We start from the raw sequence: 25,257 nt of genomic DNA, 5'->3' as shown, positions 1-25,257 counted from the left end.
TCTCAAACAATAATAATAATAATAACAACAACAACCACCACCTAGGGAGGTAAGCTGTTTATTCTAAGTAGAAGGGATGAAGAATGTTCTGGAAGTGGCAATGAGAAACAAGAAGTATATCAACTTCCTACTTCTAGATACCATGAAGAGTTGGAAAAACAAAAATAGTCATTAGGTTTGAAAGGGAGCAGATGTTTTTAAATTTTATTTTTATTTATTTATTTGAGAGAAACAGACAGAGAAAAAGAGAGAAGAGGGAGGGAGGGAGAGAATGGGCATGCCAGGGCCTCCTGCTGCTGCAAACAAACTCCAGACACCCAAGCTAGCTTGTGCATCTGGCTCAGGTGGGTCCTGGCTAATCAAACTTGGGTCCTTTGGCTTTCCAAACAAGCCATCCCTCCAGCTGGGAGTTGGAAGGGGAGGATCCTGCAGATAGATTTAGACTCCTGATGGCACAGAGGTAAGCACTGAAGAGGTGTGGATTTGGTCAAAAAGTGCAGAATTCTTTCTAGACCCTGGAAGCCAGATGCTACCTGCATCGTACAGGATCTGTACTCTACAGAGCAGCCTTTGGATAAACCTGGCTCTGTTAAAAAGAGGAAGAGCGACTTCCATCCATTCTGTGGCCAGGCTGCCATTTTCCTGTATGTTACACAATTTAATACCCACACCATCTGTACAAATGAGTTTTTCAGAATTGCTTTGCAGGTATGAGAACAGATCGTGGACCTCATCAGGATGGCTTGCTTTCTAGCATCCTACAGAGACACTGTATGTTGAGAGAAGAGATTCTTCTTTGGTGGGTTGGTAGTGACTTCAGGGTACTGGATTTTGTAGAGACAGGGCAGGGATACATCTGTACTCTCATCAGCTCCTATAAGACACGTGGTTTGTTTTTTTTTTTAGAAAAGTATTAGGCGTGCTAGCTACAAGAAGCCCAGGGCTGGATGGTATGCAAAGACAGGAGAAGTCAGACCTACGTAAGGGCTCACCTTCATCATGGGACATTGACTCTACCACTCTGCTTCAAAGACACAGTGTTTAAATGTCCTGTTCCAATTCCACGTGATCTTAAACAGGGCATTTTCTGCAAACATTCAGGAAGGGATTTTTCCTTGTAAGGAGCCATTATCTTCAAACATATCCAGACATGAAAATCCTGAACTAGGAAAACACAGCTTTAAACCTCTTCCATAGACTGGACTTGAGTCAGAGACGGCGTAGTGGTCATTTTTAAGTCTCACGTCAAGGTTTGCTAAACTTGTCAGTTGGAGAAATACTGCCTTCTTTTGCCCCATTTCGGGGTAAGACCCTCAAAAAGGTATTCCATTGAGAACTGAATGAGCTACCAGCACACTTCGCAGTACAGAGCTAAAAAGAAAAATTAATTAAGTATAAATAACCTGAGCAATCTAGCTAAGATTTACATTTTTAAACTTTCATATTTTTCTCCAAAGCTGAATCCACAGGGACCCCCTTAGGAGCCATGAAGACATGGTAGTAGCCAAAAATTTTAGCCTAAACTGTTATTAAATGTGCTAAGAATGCACACGGCGAACAAGCCATGAAATGCTAGCGCTCATGTTCATGATTTATTATTTATTTATGCATTATTTTGATACCTACTCAAGAAGGGCGCATGATGACCAACAGAAAAGCCAGGCAAGCTTTCAAAGACAACAAGGCAAGAGAATCCGAGAGTTCCAGAATGCCTGGACTGGGAGGAGGGACAGCCAGAGTTTAAGGGTCTGTGTCCATTTTCTTCTCTCCACAGCGTCCTGCAGGATGCACACCGGACCCGGACGGTGTTCCAGCACTGTCCTGTGTGGTCCCTCCTGTTCCCACCATCTTCTCTGGGTAGGAGGCTCCAATTCTTCCCAGGAACCTGAGCGCGATACTTCTCCAGCACGTTTACGAGAAATGCTCGCCTGACTATCCACACCACCACGCATTCGCCTATTCAGTCATGCGGGCGTATTTACGCGAATGGAACTCATTCGCAGAGAGCTGAAGTGTTTCGCCCACTGCAGCCGACACTGGCGCCCCCGGGGCTTTGTCTCCCTTCGGGTCACCTACAGTGGAGTAATAATGGTTGCCGGGTAGACACCCGACTGTGCAGCTTCTCAACTCACTTGGGTTCCTTGTGATCTGGGAGAGACCTGGGGGATGCCCCTCCCTGCTTCCCGAAGCGCCTGTGCGGGTGGCGGGGTGAGTAGGGTGTGGTCGTTCCCCACCCTAGAGTTTCCCAACCCCAGCGCTTTGGGATGGTGAGAAACGCAAGCAAAATTCTCGTGGCTTTCTCTTTTTTTTAAAACATTGAGTCGATTTCCAACTCCCCCCCCCCCAAGGGCGCCCACTTCCAATTTCTTCCTATGAGGCCCGCTACTTGCCCCCCCCCCCATATTAAGAAGACTTCAACACCCAGAGAAGTTGCTATCTGCTTCTGCCGCGCCCCAAGTTTCCTCTCTCGCCTTGTTTTGCACACAATGCCATAGAGACTGAGGTGGTGTGTGTGTGTGGGGGGGGGGGGAGATTAGCCTGGTCCCACCTAATGACTTCCTATAAGCCAAATCGAAGTTAACCAGTCCCTGGCCAAGGAACGGGTAAGCAAGCCCTCCCTCCACCCCGGCCACTAGCACCCCCTTCCCCCCAGCAGTCACAATCCCCTTGTGTCCTGTGGGACCGACCCCAGCAGCCTCCAAGAGCGCAATGCATGGTCACCCCAGGTGACTGATGGAGCCCCCGCGCGCCCCCTTTCCTTTTCCTGACTGCAAACTCCAAGCCCTGACTTCTCCAAAAGTACCTGCCGCCTGGAGCTGGCCCTGCCACCCGGGCCACCCCAGACCCCTCCTCGGTCCCGCCCCGCGGCGGCGGCGGCGGCGGCGGCGGCGTCTCTGCAGCGCACCCGGAGCTCTCCGGGTTGTGCGCGGCGCCCTCCTCCCCCGCGCGCCGTGACTCCCCTCCCTGCGCCTCGCTGGTACTCTCGCCACGCCGCCGCCCGGCACTGCAGCTCCGCGGGGGAGGAGACGGGCAGAGGAGGACCGCAGCGTGCCAGCCCCAGCCACTTTCCCGCCCCTCCTCTCGCCGCCGACACGCTCGAAGGAGCCACCGTTCCGCGCGCTGCGGGAGAGAGTGGCAGACGGAGGCGGCCCCGGGAAGCGAGCCGGAGGGGCGCCCGCGCGGCAGCAGCTGCAGTGACTGCCCTCGGGGGGGCTCGGGGGTGCTCCCTGGCGACCGGAGAGGTGAGGCGGGGGTCCTGTACGCGGTGGTGAGAGCTCGCGCCCGGTTTTCCTTTCCGGTCCCAGAGACCAAGCGGTGCTGCAGCTCTGGGGAACTTTTTACAAACCTTGCAAGACAGCAAACCAACTTTGCCGGGTCTGGCCCTAGGAAAGAGGCGGCAGCTGCCTACAGGGCACCATGGTTGGAGTGCGTCTGGGAAAATCGGGGTAAAGCAGAGTGACCCCCCCCCCAGGTACTCTGGGGGCAGATCGGGGGACGCGGATGCACTTTGTTTGGGCTTCCCCGAGAGGTGGGTGAGCCAGAGAAGGCATCTACAGGGATCTCCACGCTCCCTGACTCGCGGGCTTTGGCGGGCAAAGGGAGGCGGATTCCGTGTAAGCCGCGGGGAGCTCCCGCTGGGCATCCGACCGGTGTCTCCGCCGCATCCTTGGGGCGCAACTTCTCAGCGGGGATCCCTGGGCAAACGTGCAGGTGGTGGTGGTGGGAGAGGGGAGGAAGGCGCAGTCGTGCTGCGGAAAGCTAAGCAGAAACCCAGTGGATTTTTGGAAGTCTTTCTCCAATTCCCCGTAGCCTGGAGTGGGGAACAGGAACCGGGTGAGGGTGCTGGGACCCCCCCCCCCGTGGGGCTGGGGCTGGGTGTCGGAGCTGCGCTCGAACACAGTGCGCTTCCATTCAGCAGAAGCCCATTTGGGCGCCCACTGTGCGCCGGGAGCTGCTGCAAACTATGAGAGTTCGAGGATTGGAGGGTCACTGACCGCCCCCTGCCCATAAAATACCGGGCTAAGGAAAGCGATGGGGGGGAGTAGGGCACTAAGTCAGCCTGTCTGGTACCGTTCCTGGCTGGGCTGTCTTCCCCTTCCTTCTCCCCCCCCCCCCGCGCCACGCCTGGGCAGTAGGACTGGGCACACTTTGTCCCGCGCGTCGCGGGGGACCCCCCCCCCCCCCGTCGCCAGGCCCGGGAGGACTGCGGAATATCGAGCTCAGTATGTCTCGGGGCAGCGGGCACCCGGCAGCCGATGCTGAATCCCGGGCCTTCGCGTGGGCGTGCGGGAACCTCTGTCGCCACGCGCGGGGGCGGAGGGGGAGGAGCTGAGTCACCGGCGCCCGGAGGTGCCGCCTGGACGGCGCGGGCGGGGGCTTGGGGGGTGGGGTGGGGAGCGCGCGTCACCCTCTGCGTGTGGGAGTGATGCGAATGCAGACGGGCGTGGGGCGGGCCGGGCGGAGCCGGAGCGTCCGGGTCCCTGGGAGCGCGCCTGCCTGCGTCAAAGGCTCCCGGGTGATGGATGTCCCGCGACGCGCCCGGCGTGCACCACCGCGGCTCCGGGGGACCTGGGGAGGGGCGGGCTGCGGATGCGGATGGGGGATGCGGCACGCCGGGGAAGCCCCGCAGGAACCGGGCTCTGCAGTGCGCCGCATTACTGGGGAGGCAGGCGCAGCCACCGGGGCTCCCCAAGGGACCCTGAGACCAGGCGTCCTCCTAAGTCACCAAACCAGGAGGCGCAGACGCTCTCGCCGGGCTTGCGCTCCCTTTTGTGCCCAGCCGACTGACCGCGGGTGAAAGTAGTTTCAGTTTAACTCGGTCTTAATCCCGAAGAAGCCACAGTCGTGGATCTCTTTTGGATAAGAGTTCCCCCTCTCTTCCCTGGCCACTAGTGTTCGCCCGCAGCAAGTTTACAAGTGACAGCGTCGGCTGAGCCTCCAGAGGTTCCGTGGTGCCAATCCGTGCCTTTCCCGGGTCCTCCTGGGTTTTGGCAGAGAGCCGGATGTCTACGTGGGGTTTGAGGAGAGCTTACCAAAGACGCCGGTGCATTCTCTTACTACATACAAAATATGTGCTGAAAACACTACTGCATTCCCTCTTGGAAATTTTTTTTTTAAATCTAATCTCACTTGGAAATTCTGTAGCAAAGGCTTTTCCATTGGTTTTGCTGAATGAACACACATCCGCAGCGTGTGTGTGTGTGTGTGTGTGTGTGTGTGTGTGTGTGTGTCTGAAGGAGGGAGTGCCTGAGTGGTTGGGATAGATGGTAAGGGAGAAAGGGGGGAAAAGGGGAGCGAGAGACAAAGATTCTTGCGTGGTTTTTCTCTGAATGTCCTGTTAGGCCACCTTGGTGTCTTACTGCTGCTGTTCATCCCCCACACTTGAGAAATAGGGGGGCAGGGATCGCAACTCATACCAGCCCTCATTTGCTTACAGAATTGTGTCCAGAACAAAAGAAATCTATCTTCTGCGTCTTGAAAGTATAAGTTCTCTACGAATGGAAAATGTGAAACAGTCCTTTCTGGGAAAAGGAAAACAATATTTATTATTATTATTAATTATTATTATTATTATTAATGCAGACTTGCCCAATATTATTCATTTAATGAGATATTGGCCTTGGTTGTCAACAAATGAAGACAGTAGACTTTTCCTATCACTCTTATAGCAAAGAAAAGCCACTAGCTTCTGTCTGGATAAGGGTCGGGGGAGTAATCTGAATGACATTGGAATATTTTTGGTGATATAGTAGAGAAATCTATTTATTGTAAACTACTGACAGTGAAAAATCGCTTCTCTGGTTTGAGCAACAGGCTGGCCTAAGGTTTCAAGTAAAAATTCATCTTATTATTAGCCCTATCATATTCCCTAAGCGTGGAAGATGTTACAGAGACAAGATTGCGGTTTCCAGCTTCAAGGAGTTTACCAGAAAAAGGTGTCGTAATGTGTAATGCGTTCATGATGCAGGGATGAGAAAATTCACTTCTTATAGACATTAAGAATATTGGCTCTTACTCTGAACTAATGTGTTGATGACATGTTCTGTGAACAAAAACATCTGGTTTGCTTTAGCCATCTCATTTGCATCATTCACCTTTAAGGCAGATCTCTGAGCATAGTGAAAGTGGAAACGCCCTTTAGGTTTTATGCAGGCATGTCAGGGGGAAAGCTAAGGCCCTCCAGTGTGTTTCCTGCTGCTGAGGTTTCTGCCCTCCCGACACAAATTCTCAACATGCATACCTTTGTCTATTTTAGCGCAAACTTACCATTTAGATTAGGTCTGTTTGTAAGCCTGGTAGAGGCTGCCACCCAGCTGTACACATTTTTGATTCAACATCGTACACTGTCTCTGGATTTGCTTTGCCATTTTCTTTTAATCTCTTCACAGTTGAACAACCACTGTGAAATGTTGCAGCAGGCGGAGTTAGAAGCTCCTTTCTTTGAGACAGCTGAGAACAATGGAATAGAATTACTATTTTACTTCCTGCTGAAAATGTCTTAGTGGTATATAATGGTATCGTCTAGGGTTATTTTTTTTTGTGTGCACGTGTGTGTAGTGTGTATGTGTTTGTGTGTGTGTATGTGTGTGCGTGCATGTAGAGAGACCAGAGGTTGATATCCAGGGTCTTCCTCAGTTGCTCTCCATCTTAAATTTTTTTTTTTTCAAGGTAGAGTCTCACTCTAGCTCAGGCTAACCTGGAATTCACTATGTAGTCTCAGGCTGGCCTCGAACTCACGGCGATCCTCCTACCTCTGCCTCCCGAGTGCTGGGATTAAAGGCGTGCGCCATCACGCCCAGCTTCCACCTTCATTTAAAAAAAAAAATCTTAATGAAGATTATATTTAATAAAGTGACAATTTCAGTTCTGATATCTCAAAAACCTCCTATTGTTTAAAATAAATAAACTCTCAAGACCTGATACCTCTCCATGTCAAACAAATGTCCTCATCTGAGAAAAATGGTCCCCTGAGCCCTGTAGTTCCCGAAGTCCAAAGACATATTGGTATTGCCTCTAAAGGTATACATCCACCTTTCCCCCCACCCACCTTTTTTCCCCCCAAGTCTAGATCAGTAAATTTCTGGTGTTTTTATTGACATTTATAGATGATACGCTTATTGATAGTGCTTGCTATTAATTTTTAGCTTATTTTTATTATTAGCTATGGACATATTTTGTATGTAAACATCACATGTTGGTACCATCCTTTCCCTCTTCCCTGCCCCTTTTCTGAAGAGGCCTTCCTCGTTGGGGGTGCAAGTCAACTCCATGGGGATTATGGGTCATGTATTGTAATAGGGGGAGGGAGAGGCAATGTCTCTACAAAATATCCCAACTTGTGGCTCTGACAGTCTTTCCACCACCTTACTTTTTGAGATGGTCTCTCTCTGAACTTGGAGCTGGCTGATTACCATGGAAAGGTAACAAGCAAGGCTCAGGGATCCTCCTGCTTCTGCTTACCAGGTGTTGTCTGAGGGTACAGCTGCATACCACCAGGCGTAGCTATTAAGTGGGTGCTGGGGATCCTAACTCAGCTCCTCCTGCTTATACAGTAAGCACTTTACTGAATCCAGTCCTACCACTTAGGTTTTATATGAAGGCTCACTTCACAATTACAGCCAGACTCAGATCATGATAGTTTCATCTGTTGAGAGGAATGGAACAAGTTGAAATGCATGGACTGGGGTGAATGGAATGGCTTGGTCCTTTCTAGTATGAATATTCATTTACTCTAGGAAGTACAAAAAGATGTGATGAGTTATATTTTAAATTTGAATTTTGTTTATACATGTAATCTAAGAAATATTTTTATTAACTTGTTGAAAATTTATGTGGAGCTATAGGCTCTGTTCTGTAAAGTAAAAATGGTCTATTAATCTTGTGGCATACTATTAGGAGTATGAACAGTGTAGTTGCAAATTAAACAATTTTCAAAACTTGAAACTTTCGTTTTAGGGTCCGTAAATTAAAACAACTTTAAAGGCCTGGGGAGATGGCTAAGTTGGCAAAGTGCCTGCTATGCAAATATGAGGATCTGAATTTGGATCCCCAGCATATATTTAAAAACTGGGCATGGTGGCATCCTCTGCATTCCAAGCATTGGGGAGGTGTCAACAGGTGGATCTCTGGGACTAGCTGGCTAGCTAGCTTAGGCCAAATTGGTGAGTTCTAGATTCAGCGCGAGAACATGTGTCAAAGAATGAGGAAGAGAGCGATTGACAAAGACACAGACATGAGCCTTTAGCTTCCACACGTGCACTGCCGTGTATGTGCATCTGCACACACGTGCGTGCATACCCACAAACATACGTATGCAAGTGAACACTCATGCACGCCCGTACATACACACTTTAAAACACCAAATTTGAAAAATCACAGTTCAGTAAAACAGATCAATTTGGCAAGGCATCTTTTTCAAGCCATTCCTATTGACCATTTTCATACATGTACAAAATTTATTTTGATTATAGTCTCCTCCTATTACCTTTTTTGCCTCCTTTCTCTTGTCTCCCTTTCACTAAATCCCTTGTTCATTCCAGCTAGTCACTCTTTTAATATCTTTCTTTTCTCCTTCCTTTCTTTCTTCCTTCTCTCCTTCCCTCTCCCTCTCCCTCTCTTTCTCTCTCTCTCTCTTTCTTTCTTTCTTTCTTTCTTTCTTTCTTTCTTTCTTTCTTTCTTTCTTTCTTTCTTTCTTTCTTTCTTTCTTTCTTTCTCTTTTCCCACCTCTGCCATTCATAATGAAATGTTGATAGGTCCAGTATTGTGCAAGTCTTGTGCAGGTTGCCATGGTCACGAATACAACAGTCACCTCATGTTCAAAAGACAGCCTTTCAAAGCACTCCTACACATCCTTGGTTCTTACACTTTTTTTCTACCCCTCCTTCCACAGTGTTCTCTGAACCTCGGAATAAGGGCTGAAGATGATGGATGTCCTGAGCAACCAACCATCACTTTTTCTTAGCACTTTGATGACTTTTGTGTGGCCCAGTGTCACCTTCATCTGTGAAAAGAATCTTCCCCAACCAAAGATGAGAGTAGCACTAATATTTGGATATAAACATAATATAAATATTAGAGGGTAATTATATCCTTTTATTCAACTAATAATAGTGGTTTTGCTCCTAGGGTCTATTACCTCCCTAGCCATAGGTTTTTAGAAACAGGGATGAATTCTCTCCCATAGTATGGACCTCAGATCCAACCAGAGCAAAGTTAGTTGCTCCCATAACAGTTAGGCCAGTGTTGCAGCCAGGGAGCACCTCCTCTTTCCTGGCTAGTTGGTTGTGTAACACACAGAGTGGAACCATACTGGATAAGCCTGTGGATCACTTTCCTCCCCCAGCAGGGTGCATAATCCTCTGCAGCAGTATGACTGGGAGCCAGGAGGGAGGAGGCTTTCAGCTTCATTCCCACTTGAGTTTTCAATGTCCTGCAACTGATGCTTGTGGTATCCTCAGCAAAGGATCTGATCATCTAGCTCTGGTGGCCCAAAATGCCTTGCATTGTTTTGGGAGCCTCAGAACCTTCTCTGATCAATAACTCATGGGAAGTATCTCCTCCCACAGGACTAGGGGGAATATTTTTCCTGTAACAACCTATGACTTCTGAGAACAGCATTATCCATCCCCCACACCAAGCTTCTACCCAATGTTGAGCTCACTTTTTTGTTCTTAATTATATTTTTAGTTGGGGAACAAAGAACTGGGGTTTCCCTCTGGCTTTTTATAACATCTTTAGTGTTGGTTAGCCCTCCCTCTTTCCTATTGAATGCTGTATGCCCACTACACTTGCTATGCCCCCCCCCACATACAACAGATAGTATGTAATAGAATTGATTAAGATCAGATACTGTAATGATGGATTTCAGCCTTCTGACAACCTTGTAGCCTCCCAACAAGTTAAATGTCCAGCAAGGTCTGCAACAAATGAGACCAAGTGTTATCCTTTATCATTTGCTACTATTTGAAAATCCTATGAGTCCTAGAACAGTCAACTGGACCAGTGGTTCTGAAATAATCATGTGTATCATACTTCTCTGGGGAACTGTTCACATAGAGATTTCTGAGCCTGCTCTAGACATTCCCAAAGTGGTAGTATTAACAGTTTGAGCCTCTGGGAAGTGACAAGGGCACGTGGCCTCTACTCTCTTGAATGGGTATCATGCCTGGGCTCATGCATTTATCAAGCACTTCCAAGCAGGTCATGGGTTAGCATTGAGGACCATACCTGAATGATCACTTGGACTCATACTGCACTGCACAGCAGGGCTTATACCATGAAGACTTGCTAAATGCTGTTGTTTCTCTTGAATATTTATTGAATATGCATTGGATGCCTTCAGAAGAATCACATTCTAGCTGGCAAAGTCATGTTTAAAGATGAGGAACTCCTGGGGAAAAGTTACAGAAGGAACAAGTGGGGTAGGTCAACAGTCAGAGAGCAAGCCTCAAAAAGTGGAAGGATATAAGCAGAAAAAAATATGTTTTTGAAGCAAGTCCAACAGATTGGGATTTTTTATGAGGGAGAGGATTGACACACCAGGGCCTCCAGCCTCTGCAATTGAACTCCAGACGGTTGTACCCCCTTGTGTATATTGAGACAGAGTGCGCTTGTGTCACTGTGCATCTGGCTTACATGGGACCTGGAGAGTTGAACATGAGTCCTTAGGCTTCACAGAGAAGCAATTTAACTGACTAAGCCATCTCTCCAGCCTGAACATATATATATATGTTCAGGCTGGAGAGATGGTATGTGTATATATATATATATATATATATATATATATATATATATATATATATGTATGTATGTATGTATGTATTCACATATATATATTCACATATATATACACACACATATATACATATATACATATATACATATATATGGTCACTCTAGTGTGATAAACCCTGAAAATTTTAGCATGGCATCAAAGTCCTGGATGTGGCCTGACCATACGGCCTCATTTTTCATAATCCCCAAGCCACTTGCATATACCATCACTATATCATAGGTCCGACCACCTCCACTAGATCCATGCTTCAGATTCCTTAGATCTCAGCCTAGCTTCCTCTGTTAGAGCTGCACATGTGGCTTTGTGGGTAGAGGGGTGGAACATGCCTGTCCCCGTACTTGGGAGATGGAGTCAGGAGGATCAAAGTTCAGCTACATAGGGAGTTGCAGGCCATCGGAGGCTACATGAGACCCTGTGTCAAAAAAAAGTTTTCTTAGGACCATGTGTATTTCCTTATAAATAAAATTATTCAAGAAAATAAAGAACACTCAGGTAAATTTCAGTGTGATGGGCCTCTAAGCATTTCTAGTGTAAATGTGCCCCAAGCACTACACAGGGCATTGTCTCAGTCCTTTCAGGATTCAGTACTAAGATACTTCAGAGTGAGGAATTCACAAACAATAGAAGTTGATTGCTCATAGTTCTGGAAGGTCGGGAAGTCCAAGGTCAAGGGGCTGGTAAATATAGTGGCTTTTGAAGATCTATTTCTCACCAGAAATTTTCATATGGCAGAAGGGACTTCTTTCATAAGGCATACGTCCCATTCAAGAGAGTAGAGGCCTCATGCCCTTGGCACTTCCCAGAAGGCCCAAACTGTTCATACTGCCACTTTGGGAATTAAGTTCCAACTTATAAATCTGGGGAGACACCAACATTCAACTATAGCAGATGGATTTATACTATGAAAATTGCGGGTTCTTTATATGAAATTTATCTAGGCATCCTATATTTTTATTTGCTAAATATTACAACCTTGTTTATAAGGCTTATTAAATTTGCAATTTCTTTTTCTAAAAATAGAAATGAAATTCATATATATTCATAAAATTCATAAATTAATATATATGTATATACATACATATTTCCAAAAAAAGAGGGAGAGAAAAAGAAAGAATAAGCATGCCAGGGCCTTCTGCCACTACAAATAAACTCCAGATGCTTGTGCTGCTTTGTGCATCTGGCTTTATGTGGGTACTGGGGAATTGAACCCAGGCTGTCAGGCTTTGCAAGCAAGTGCCTTTAACTGCTAGGTCATCTCTCCAGCCTGAAGTGAAATGCTTTTGTTGATGCTAGTTACTCCTCACTAAACTCTAGGAGGTAAAAGATGGTTAGGGATAGGCTGTTGTTTTGCCTTGGTGTGTGGTCCTTGGTATATGTTTAAAATAGTATCTGGAACACAATAAATATTTTAACATGATCAATGAGTGACCCATGAGAGAAAAATACTATAACTATAGACAAGTTTCTTAAGCTCATTGGTCCTTGGCGTCTGTGAAAAGATGATTTTTTTATGCATGTGTATAGTGTATGTGTGTATGTTCATGTGTGTTTATGTGGAGGCCAGAGGACATTAGGTTTCATTCCACAGGAATACCATCCACAGTTTTTGAGACAGGGTCTCTCACTGGCATGAAACTCACCCATTAGACTACAGTGACTGGCTGGTGACATTCCCTCCCCTCCTCACCAGGGATCCTCTGGTCTCTGAGGCCCCATAACTGGAATTGCAAGCATATATCACCATGCTTGGCATTTTTACATGGGTTTTGGGGATTAAACTAAGATCTTCATGCTTGCAAGGAAAGAACTTTACCAAAAGATGATTTTCAGTGTCACTTATTAGGATTTTGTGTGAAAATTAAAGGGGAAATATTTAAGAAACTACTAACATGTTACTTGTGGGGAAAGAACTATAGTTTAAAAGATGTCTTTATTTTATTTTAAGTTTTTGAAAGATATTATATATTTACTTATTTGCAAGCAGACAGAGATAGAAAGAAGAGAGACAGAGAGAATAGGTGTGCCAGAGTCTCCAGCTGCTGCAAACAAACTCCAGATGCATGTGCCACTTTACGTGGGAACTGGGGAATCAAATTCCTCAGTTAGGCTTTGCAGGCAAGAGCCTTAACCACTAAGCAATCTCTCCAGCTCCTTGATTTTATTTTTTTTGTGTGTGCACGTGAAGTCTGTGCGGTGTGAGGTGTGTACATTTGTGTGCAGATGTGCATACCACATGTACATGCTTACAGAGGCAAGAGAAGAGCATGACATGCCCTCATCTGCCACCCTTCTGCTTGTTTCCCTGACACTGGGTCACCCACTGATCTAGTGCTGACATTTTTGTCAGACTGGCTAAACAGTAAGCCCTGCAATTTATCCCCTCTCCACTCTTCACAGGACTGGAGTGACGGGCATGCGGGGGGCATGCCCATATTTTTCTGTGGGTACTGGGGATCAAACTCAGGCCATCTTGGGTCCTTTCAGGCTCTCATGCTGACACAGCAAGTGCTCTTACTCTTTAAGCCATTTCCATCGCCGTAGCAGTTGTCTTTTCTACTTTGAATGATAACTAAAAATATACTTTAAGGGCTGGAGAGATGGCTTAGCGGTTAAGCGCTTGCCTGTGAAGCCTAAGGACCCCGGTTCGAGGCTCGGTTCCCCACGTCCCACATTAGCCAGATGCACAAGGGGCGCACGCGTCTGGAGTTCGTTTGCAGAGGCTGGAAGCCCTGGCGCGCCCATTCTCTCTCTCCCTCTACCTGTCTTTCTCTCTGCGTCTGTTGCTCTCAAATAAAAAAAAAATTAAAATATATATATATACTTTAAAAAGTTGCAAAAATAATGTCTTTTCTCTCCATGTCACTTGTCCAAGGAGAGGATTATATTTACTATGTGAAACCTTCCTTCCTCCTTTCTGTAATGCATTCCCAAAGCAGTCAAATCTTTCCTCAGACTCCAGAGGATTCAGCTATGTAATTACTAAGGTCCTCTTCTTCAAGAACCGATTCCTGTAGTGGTAGTACTCAGGACCCAGTCCACAATCTGCCAGCCTGCTAGGCATGCCCAACCTTCTGGCAATACAAGTGACCCTATCACCTACCACACTCATGCTCAGAAAGCACTGGTCCAGTTTCAAAAGAACTCCCACATTTTTTTCTAATAATATTTTATTTTTATTTATTTCTTTATTTGACAGAGAGAGGAGAGAGAGAGAGAGATAGGGAGAGAATGGGTGCAACAGGGCCTCCAGCCACTGCAAACGAATTCCAGACATGTGTGCCCCCTTGTGCATCTGGCTAACGTCAGTACTGGGGATCTGAACCTGTGTCCTTTGGCTTTGCAGGCAAATGCCTTAACTGCTAAGCTAATCCTCCAGCCCAAGAACTCCCGCATCTTAACTAATTTTATGACTTTTGTGCTGGGTTACACTCATAGCTATTTCCAGCCACATGTGACCTGCAGGATGCAATTGCACATAGCTGACTGCAGTCACACAGGACCTCAAATTTACCAGGGTCCTGTGCTTGACGGTGCACTGTAGCCACCTCTTGAAATTCTTGGAACAAGGGGCCCTGTGTTTTCCTTTGGCCCTAGGCCCTACTAATCCTGAAGGTCATCCTGGTAGACCATGCATCTGTGTCTACAGATAATGCTCCCCGACAAGACTGCATGGACATATCTGGTTTTCATGCTGACCCAGGTCTCTCATTGCTCAGAGATCTTGTGCTATTTTTTTCCCCCGTCACATGGCTTGCCATCAACTAAACCAAATCACTGGACACCTAAAGCCAGTGTTTTTACCTGACACCACACCTGCCTTTAGCTGGTTCCAACCATTAGAACCTTGAATGAGCATCATGAGATGCTGCCACAAGGTCTCCTTACGTGACTTCTTGGGTGACATCAGTGGCTCCGCCCCCATCACTGCTTCCAGGATCAGTGGAATCATGGGATCACCCAGGTGGAGCCTGAGGTCCTAGGTCTACCTTTAGAGGCTCACCAGGACACCTGCAGCCTGCTTGGTAGATGCTGTCTCCTCCAATACTCACCTTTCAACATCTCAAAGTTCACACAAAATAGTTATTTGGGGGGGGGGTTGAAATTATCCTAAGAGGAGAAGCTAGGGTGTTTTGTTCTTTAAATTATTCAACAGGGTCACACAGCATGGGATCCTCTGCAGCAAGGGACAGCATGGCTTGGGCAGTGGGTAGAGAAAGTGACCTACTTGACCAATTCAAATTCTGCCTAGCCGCTTTTAAGGTTTATCTCTCTTTCTCTCTTTCTCTATCTCTGCCTTTGTCTTTCTTTTTTTTTTTTACTTTTTAAAATTTTTATTTTATTTATTTATTTATTTGAGAGCGACAGACACAGAGAGAAAGACAGATAGAGGGAGAGAGAGAGAATGGGCGCGCCAGGGCTTCCAGCCTCTGCAAACGAACTCCAGACGCGTGCGCCCCCTTGTGCATCTGGCTAATGTGGGACCTGGGGAGCCGAGCCTCGAACCAGGGTCCTTAGGCTTCATAGGCAAGCGCTTACCCGCTAAGCCATCTCTCCAGCCCGTCTATCTTTCTTTTTATAGTACCTGGGGCTTTGTTCATGCACTCTAACACTGAGCTAGATCCACAGCTCCAAGTATGCTCATTTGAATGGCACTTTTGCGGTTCTAAGCCTGCCATGTTTCTTTATTTCATTTCTTTGCTTATGTAGGTTTGCATCCAAGTGACGTTCTAATTAATCCATGGCATCATTCATGCCTTGTCATGTTTTCTACACATGATTGCATGCTCCAGTTAGTGAACATTAGACACATCACTGGCTGCCTTGAACACAGAAGTGCCTTAAATATAATGATTTTAAGTTTGAACTATCCAATTTTAATCTATAGCTTTGGGGTTCCTGTTGGCTACATCAAAGGTTTCAGATGAGTGCACACCTTTAATCCCTGCACTCAGGAGGCGGAAATAGGAGAACAACCATGAGTTTGAGGCCAGCCTGAGACTACAGAGTGAGTTCCAGGTCAATCTGGGCTAGAATGAAACCCAGCCTCAAAAATAAATAAATAAATAAATAAATAAATAAATAAAGTATTCTGTACTCATAATCAATTGTCCCTTCTAATGCAGGCCTGCTGTCTTAGAACTATTGAGATTGGGACTCAAAATTCCTTTCAGTTTGGATGAGCTTGTTCCTAGGAGACTTCTTATCTCTCCTTTCTGGGCATGCTCGGAGGCGTACAGTACTGAGATGAGCATTAGAATTTGGCACAGGAAGTCCAATGCACTATTTACAGCACTAAAAAAATTGGAAATGACCTCAATGTCCATTAGAGGCTCATTAGATCAATCAGATCATCCAAATACTGAAACCCTAGACAGGGGAGCCCACTTGCATTAACATGGACACATTTTTGAGGTATGTTATCATTAAAAATTTATCAACTGTATGTGGGGTGTGTGGGTGTGTGGTGTGAGTGTGGGCATGTGTGTGTGGTTATTGGAGGATACCAATGGGCGTCAGCCTTCATCTTCTGCTTTGTTTACGGCAAGGTCTCATCGATGTTCAATGCCGCATTGGCCAGGCTAGCTGGATTCTCCTATCTCATCCACCCATGTCACCATGGGCACTCTGGGACTGCAGACATGAGCTACTGCATCGGTTTACATGGGTGCTAAGGATCAGAAGACCAGTCCTAAAGCTTGCATGGCAAGTGCTTTATCCACTGAGCCATCTCTTCAGACCCCAGACTGGCAACTTTCTTCTCCTTTTATCCCTTTCTTTCCTTCTTCCCTACCTCCCTCCCTTCTTCCTTCCTTTCTTTCCTTCCTTCCTTCCTTCCTTCCTTCCTTCCTTCCTTCCTTCCTTCCTTCCTTCCTTCCTTCCTTCCTTCCTTCCTTCCTTTCTTTCTTTCTTACCAGACTATGCCTCTATTAAAGAAAAAACTTGAGCCTTTTTTATTTTTTGGTTTTTCAAAGTAGGGTCTCACTCTGGCTCAGGCTGACCTGGAATTCACTATGTAGTCTCAGAGTAGCCTCGAACTCACAGTGATCCACCTACCTCTGCTTCCCGAGTGATAGGACTAAACATGTGCACCACCACACCCGGCTTGAGCCACATTTAAAAATCTGGAAGAACAAAGACCAAATTGGAATCTTTGGGGAGTAAGTTGGAAAGAATCTCACTCTTTTCACTTTATATATTTGATGTGCAAGTGTGTGTAGGTGCAGCGTATGTGTGTAGATGTTTGTGTGTTTGGTATACATGTGTGTGCACAGGTGCACATGCATGTGCAGGTGGAATCTAGCCATCAAAGTTGGCTTTTTTCCTCAATTCCATGTCAACTTCTTCTTCTTTTTTTTTGAGGCAGGGTCTCTTGTTGAACCTGGATCTCACGCATTCAGGTGTACTAGGTAGCCAGCGCCCCCAGGTGGCCTTCTGTCTCCATCTTTCCAGTGCTGGGATTGCAGGCATACACAGTCATACCTGGCCTTCTGGGCGTGGGTGCTGGCAAGCCAAACTCAGATCCCCACGCTTGTGGGGCAAGTATCTCACCGCCACCAACCCGGCCCACTACACATTCCTGAGTTTGTTTCATGAACAACATATTGCTTTCATAATTAAGGCCTCAACAAAAGTGATAATTATATTTAATGCTGTTTTTCAAATATGTCTAAACATTAAAGACTTATGGGGGCTGGAGAGATGGATGGATGGTTGGGGTACTTGCCTGCAAAGCCTAATAACCTGGGTTCAATTCCCCAATACCCACATAAAGCCAGACGCAGCACAAAGTGGCGAATGCATCTGGAGTTCATTTGCAGCAGCTGCAGGCCCTAGCACACCCATTCTCTCTCTCTCTCCCTCTCTTCTTGCAAATAAATAAATAAAAATATTTTTTGATTATTTTTTTTTATTTATCCATTTTGAGAGAGCAAGTAAGAGACAAGGAGAGAGAGAGAGAGAGAGAGAGAGAGAGAGAGAGAGAGAGAGAGAGAATGGTCATACCAGAGCCTTCAGCCACTGCAAACAAACTCCAGACACGTGTGCCCCCTTGTGCATCTGGCTTACGTGCATCTTGGAGAATCAAACGGGGATCCTATGGCCTTGCAGACAAACGCCTGAACGGCTGAGCCATCTCTCCAGCCCAATAAAAATATTTTTTAAAAGAATTATGGGATAAAAACCATACTAGTTTTTCTCATGAACACTTTTAAAGCAATAATATAGTTATGTTCATCTAAATGTGGGGTATAAATTATTGGTCCTCACGCCTGTGTGCCACGTGATGGAACACCAGTCAACGAAAGATTGTGTATATGGTGGTAGTCAGAGAAAACCATGTCACCCAGCGACATCATCGCTTAGTCCGTGTAAGTACATGCTGTATTTCCCCACAATGACAGAATCCTCTCATGCTGGGCCTCTCAGAATATGTTTCTGTATTTTCATTTTGAACAGAAAAGAACATGCCTGTGAACACACAAAACAATGTCCCTAGGGCAAAGACTGCTCATGGCTGACCGGGGTTGTTAGAGTTGAGACCTAACTTTCGCCCTTCCCCCATCAATAAATCTTATGTGCCCAACAGCTGTCAAGAGCCTGTATTAAAACTCTGCTTTTGGGCTGGAGAGATGGCTTAGCGGTTAAGCGCTTGCCTGTGAAGCCTAAGGACCCCGGTTCGAGGCTCGGTTCCCCAGGTCCCACGTTAGCCAGATGCACAAGGGGGGCACACGCGTCTGGAGTTCGTTTGCAGAGGCTGGAGGCCCTGGTGCGCCCATTCTCTCTCTCTCCCTCTATCTGTCTTTCTCTCTGCGTCTGTCACTCTCAAATAAATTAAAAAAAATGAACAACAACAACAAAAAAACTCTGCTTTTAGGGAGACTTTTCATTCTACTGTGACTGTATTTAGATAAGCGTGGAGGTTTGGCAATTTTTCATCTTCTTTTCTCAGGTGCCTACAGCGTCCTTCATCTTAGCGATCCTCCCTGCACTCCCAGCGTGTATACAAACATCTGGGAAAAAGCCTTCAAGTCCCCACTTAAAACCCAGCTGGCTCTTTCTCCACCTCCTGCATCTGTGCTGTGACATCACTGCTCACATCATGTCATCACGGTCGCCTTGCGTGTCTTCCTGCTGGACTCCGAGGCTCTTAAACCTTGAGAGGAGGGGCCAAAGCTAGACTCTGAGGCTCTTAATTTTGTGGGGAGAGGCCCAAGCATTGGGATCTTTGTAACTACTAAGCTGGGACATATAGGGGCTTAAAATATTTTAAATTTCATTTATTTATACATATATATATATGTGTGTATGTATGTATGTATGTATGATTAAGCCTTTTTATTGAAGTGTGTATAATAGCAATGCACATGTTATAAGGGGTAGAGCTGAATTCAATGTAACCAAACTAAACACATTTCTCTAAAGAGCACCCATCCATGGGACAGAATGTTTTTATTTGTATTTTCTCTGTGTGTATCTTCTTTGTGTAGTGTCTGTCTAGAGATTTTGCCCATTTTTTTTTCAATCAGGGTAGGTTCATATTGTTTAATTTTATGAGTTTTTATATATTTTAAATATCAATCATTTACCAAACATATAGTTGCTTTTTAGTGCTCTTAATTGACTTTTACATAGCACCATGTATTATCCGTAGACTAACAACAACAACAAAAACCTTTTACTAAAATACTAAGATCAGGGCTAGTAAGCTCAGTGGTCAAGTTTGTTTCATGATCAAGCATGAGGGTTTGAGGGGACCTGAGACTGCCTGATTTCAAATCTCCAGATACCATGAAAAACCTGGGTACAGCCATGTGTACCCATAACCCCAGTCCCATGGGGGTGGGGGAGACCTGAGAATGTCACATCAAGGGCACATACAAGTGCATATACCACACATACCACCATATAACACACATACACACATGAAAATTTTTTTTAAAAAACTATTAAGATTCACAGAAGTTTCTAGACGAGCCATATAAAATTGTTAGCTTTTTATTGAAGGCGGGAGTGTGTACTTGACAGCCCAGTCATAGTGTTACTAGTGAGGGCTGTGATATTTACTGTTCTGATTTTCCTCAAATAATCAAGTTTTTCTATGCCATCTTATTAAAATTAAAAAGGCATATCCTAATGAACTAGTTAGCTACTTTTAATAAATCCAATTAGATAACCAGAAGAGAGGCAAGGAGTCCATAAGCTTATAACAAAACTACTTTTTAAAGTTAATTTATTTTTGTTTATTTGAAAGAGAGAGAGAGAGAGAGAAATGGGCGTGCCAGGGCTTCCAGCCACTGTAGACGAATTCCAGATGCGTGCGCCCCCTTGTGCATCTGGCTAACGTGGGTCCTGGGGAACTGAGCCTCGAACCGGGGTCCTTAGGCTTCACAGGCAAGCACTTAACTGCTAAGCCATCTCTCCAGCCCCAAATCAGAGTTTTAAAATGTTTCCCAACGATGCAGATATTCCCAGCCTCTGCTTAAACTTTCCACAGTGAAGAACCACTAGAGCCGCCTGTGCTGCTGCGCCTTTAATCACCAAGGACAGACAGAGCCTGGGGTGTTCTGTGCTAATGTTTTTTAAATGGTCTGTTGAATACAAAGAAGAGAGGAAGGAGTCTGGCAGAATAGAAGAGCAGGTCACTTAATGATCGTATGTTTAAATATGATCCATGGCACGGAGCCCATCTGTTTTCAGGACATGGGCTTTGTCAGTCGCCCAGTTCCCTCCCGTAGCAGTCACTCATGCACGCTCTGGATTAGGAGCACTTAACAAAACCCCAGCTCACAGCAGAGCACTGCAGATCTGTATGGCTGCAGATCACTTACCGTTCACAGTGCTAAGGGCCATCTTCCCGTCCTGACCGCGTTACCGTGCTGAAGTCTTGGGCGTGAGATATACCGCGCATGCTGCCACTAGAGATTCCTTCAGTATCTTCAAGTCTCAAGGTTTCTCTCTCACCCACCCAGGTAATCCTGGGGTTCAGTCACAGTCAGATGAGAATAAGTCTTTGTTCTCCTGTGGTTCTGCTTTGGTATTAGGAACTGGTTCTACCAGAAAATACTTGGTTTCTTTTTTTTTAAATTATTTATTTATTTATTTGAGAGCGACAGACACAGAGAGAAAGACAGATAGAGGGAGAGAGAGAGAATGGGTGTGCCAGGGCTTCCAGCCTCTGCAAACGAACTCCAGATGCGTGTGCCCCCTTGTGCATCTGGCTAACGTGGGACCTGGCGAACCGAGCCTCGAACCGGGGTCCTTAGGCTTCACAGGCAAGCGCTTAACCACTAAGCCATCTCTCCAGCCCATACTTGGTTTCTTTTGATCCTCTAAGACAGCTCTACCACCATGGCACATCCCAAGCTCAGCCTCTGATCTCCACCCTGTCTCTGCCCGCCTCACAGACAAACGGAAGTCACACCTAGCATTTTAATTTTAAATGAAGTGCAGTTTATCAATCTTTTCCTTCATGGGTCATGCTTCTGGTGTTGTATGTATGACGTCATTGTCAAATCCAAGATCACTTAGATTTTCTCCCAGGCTGTCACTGAAAAGTTTTACAGCTTTGCGCTTTACATCTGTGGCTGTGATCCATATGAGCTAATTTTATAGAACTGTTAAGTCTGTATGTACATTATTTTTTTTTTTTTGCAAGTCAATATCTGATTCTTCTAGCATCATCTGTTGGAAAGACTATTTTTTCTAGGATGTTAATTCATTCTACTTGAAGTCATGTGGAAGAAGCTCTTCAACTTTGCTCTTTAATATTATTTTGGCTTTTGTTTTCCACATGCATTGTAAAATCAGTTGAGGTCTACAACATAGTTTTCTAGTTATTAATTGGATTGCATTGAATCTATAGATGCACTTGGAAAGAATTGATACTGAAAACTACTGACAAGTAATTTATGAAAAAAGGACTAGTATTTTAAAATTCCATTTCTTTTTGTTATTGGTAAACAAGTATAGTTGAATTTTTATTGACTTTGTATCCTACAACCCTTATAAGTACATTTATTACTTCTGGTAGGTCCTTCGTCTATAGATTTCCTTAGGAGATTTTAAGGTTCACAATAATATTTTTAGAAATTATTGATAGTTTGTTTCTTCTCTTTCAGTCTTCATGCTTTTTAATTTTTTGATTTTATTTTATCACTCCAGGACTTCCAGTGTAATGTTGAATAGAAATGGAAAGAGAAGACATCTATTTAAAATATTTTATATCTTCATTTCAAGCAGAAAAATACATACACACAGAGAGAGAGAGAAAGAGAATGAATGAATATGGATGTACCAAGGCCTCTAGCCTCTGCAAACAAACTCCAGAAACATGTGCCATCTTGTGCATTCTAGTTTTATGTGGGTACTGGAGAACTAAATCCAGGTCCTTGGGCTTTGCAGGCAAGTACCTTAAACACTGAGCAATCTCTTCAGCTCTCTCTTAAAGAAAATACTTTCATTTATTTATTTGCAAGGAGAGAGAGAGTGTGTGTGTAAATGTGCATGCCAGGGCCTCTAGCCACTGAAAGCCAACTCTAGATGCATGCACCACTTTGTGCATCTGGCTTTACATGGGTAGTGGGTAACTAAAACTGGGTTGTTAGGCAAGTGTCTTAACTACTGAGCCATCTCTTTAAACCTATAATTTTATTTTGTATCAGATTTTATACTGCCTTCTGCTTCTAATTAGCTGAAACTTTTTGTAGATGTGTGCATCATTTTATCTAGTACAGTTCAGACTCCCAGTAATTAGCAAATCAATTTTAAGAGATATAGACTACACAGATTTTTTTTTAGTTTATTCTTAGCTTTGGTGCATTATCTTTTTTTAAGGAATGCTATTTATTTTTTCCATTGTGTTGGACTTACTGAATACTTATAATTACAGGTGTTTACTTTTATCTTATGGGCTTCATGATTCTTATATCTAATTACATTTACTTCATCGCTTTTACTATTCAGTCAAATGTTTATAGACATTTTGGAAGTATGCAAAATAATTTGCATTGTCAAGAGACATTTAAAACTATATACAAGTTATCAAAGAATAATTTTCATTTCATTAGAACATGGAAGCCCAGGTACCTCAAGTCATGAATATGTTTTTAAATTAATCATTGATCTTTGTTGTCAGTTGAATAAAAGCCCTAAAAATAATTAGACCATTAGAAACTAGATAGAATGACAGATATGTTTAATTATTTTTAAAACCTGTTAAGTGATAAAATCCAAGTTTGTAGAAACCAATTCCATTAAAAGCAAAGATGTTGATGAAAATCAATTAATCATAGCCTAGCTTTATGTCTCCTAGTTATTAAAGGCTGTGTGTTTATAATCTGAAAGGATAAATTGTTAATTAAAATTTAATGGCATAGGTTTTATTTTGTAAAACCATGGGCTTTATTAAATCCATGCTACTTCTCTGCTTGCTTTCAAGTTGTAAGAATATAGGAAACTTTGCCTATTCTATCCCTCAATTTTAGGTGATTTTAAGGCCAGAGTTTGTGATGCACACATTGGAATGGTTTTTTGAAGGGTGTTTCTGAATACCCAATAATTCATATCCTGAGACTAAGCATTGCATGTTTATACAGCACTGGGTAACTTCTGCCTTTTCCCTGGATTCCACCTGATCCTTCTTTATTCCAGTATCCATCCACTTCCTATCTAACACAATACCACAAAGTCTTTCATTTCCTTCAAAAATTCTTCTTTGGGGCTGGAGAGATGGCTTAGCAGTTAAGGGGCTTGCTTGTGAAGCCTAAGGACCTATATTCTACTCTCCAGATCCCATGTAAGCCAGACACACAAAGATGAGGCAAGTGTGAGGTTGCACACGCCCACTAGGTGGTGCAAGTATCTGGAGTTCAATTTCAGTGGTTGAGGCCCTGGTGTGTCAATTCTCTCTCTTACTATCTCTTTCTTTAAAATAAAATTAAAATATTCTTCCTATGCTGATGAAAAAAAAAAATCACATTGGATAGGACAGACATTTACTGCCACATCATGCTGCCTGGAGCAAAAATGGTTTAGTTTCACCCACAATCTATGGATTGGCTGGGAGAGTTGTTGCAACCTGTGCTTAGACCTTTCATCCTTTTGGGAATAATGGGCTACCCACTTTAGGTTTGTTTGTTGTTGCATGGAGAAGTTGGATGTCTGTGAAAAGTGAGCAGAAACCCATGATGCCTTGCGATGGTTAACCATATGTGACAACTTGCGTAGCCATAGGAAGCCCAGATATTTGGTTAAACATATTTTTTAGGCGGGGGCAGTGTTTGTGAGGGTATTTATGGATCCAATTACCATTTGAATCCATACGCTGAGTAAAATAGAATGCTTTCCTTCATGTGGATGGCACTCACCTGACTGGGATGTATGTCTCTGTGATTGTCTTCGAGATAGCTCAGTGGCCTTCTGCTTTTGGTTTGATATGTGGATTGATTTAGAGTATTGACTCTTCTTGGTCTGTGCTTCTCAGCCTCTGTAATTGAGTGAAACAATTAATTATAATCAATTCATATTATATCAACACCACCATCTGTATGTGTATGTATGTATGTATGTATGTATGTATACACACACACACACACACACACACACACACACGCTATATTGGTTCTGTTTCTCTGGAGGGCTCTCACCACTTGTCTCTTGAGCCTAGGTAGGCTCAGAGCTGGCTCACTGCCCCTCAGTCCACAGTCCTTCTCCCAAAGACCTGTGATACATACAATAGCTCTGCAAAAACAAAGTATTGCCATGCCTGTTGTACAACTCCCCAGTGTCTCACCATAAATCTATTTATGTAAAAATGAAATATCAGTTTGGGGCTGGAGAGATGGATCAGTAGTTAAAGGCACTCGCTTGAAATGCCTTATAGCCCAGGTTCCATTCCATGCCCCAGCACCCATGGAAAGCCAGATGTACAAAACACATGCATCTGGAGTTTGTTTACAGAGGCAGGAGACCCTGGTGCACCCATTCTCTGTCTCTGTCTCTCTCTCTCTCTTTTGTTCTCTATGTCTGTCTTGTTCTATTTCCCTCTGTCTTAAATAAAAATCAGCTTCTAGTTGCTTGAGCTCAGAACTGAATTGCTTCATCTATGAACATTGTATTTTCTGGGACCAAAACAATTTTTTATTAGTTATGTACACAGTGTGTATATAGTCATGTTGGTACCATCATTAGCCTCCTCCCTGTCCTCTCCCTTCTGCAGGGACCCTCCTCGTTGGGGAATGTGGTTGGTGCAATGTGAGGATAGCCATCAGTTATGGGGAGGAGGCAATGCCTCTGTGCATAGTATCTCAACATGTGGTTCTAATAGTCTTTTTGCCCCCTCTTCCACAAATTCCCTGAGCCATGTTGGGTCTGTTTTAGGTCTACTTCAGTGACGAGGTCTTGGGAGCCTCTGTGTCTCTGGATATCTGGTTTGGTAGGAGTTGAGTATTCTCTGTGTCTATCTC

At 44.6% G+C, this 25,257-nt stretch overlaps 1 protein-coding gene across 1 annotated transcript in view; it reads left to right on the top strand.

The window, feature by feature from the left end:
* Window positions 1-3,141: 3,141 nt before the first annotated feature.
* The window catches only part of Sv2c (synaptic vesicle glycoprotein 2C), a 213,623-nt gene continuing 191,507 nt past the window's right edge, over window positions 3,142-25,257 (top strand). Inside the window, exon 1 of the mRNA XM_004651529.3 lies at window positions 3,142-3,242. The gene's annotated coding sequence lies outside the window, so the exon portion shown is untranslated. The remainder of the gene's footprint in view (window positions 3,243-25,257) is intronic.

Source organism: Jaculus jaculus, chromosome 14, assembly GCF_020740685.1.
Source record: "Jaculus jaculus isolate mJacJac1 chromosome 14, mJacJac1.mat.Y.cur, whole genome shotgun sequence".
NCBI classification, from domain to species: domain Eukaryota; kingdom Metazoa; phylum Chordata; class Mammalia; order Rodentia; family Dipodidae; genus Jaculus; species Jaculus jaculus.
Note: the sequence above shows the minus strand (reverse complement) of the source record. Positions and strands in the feature narration are given on the sequence as shown.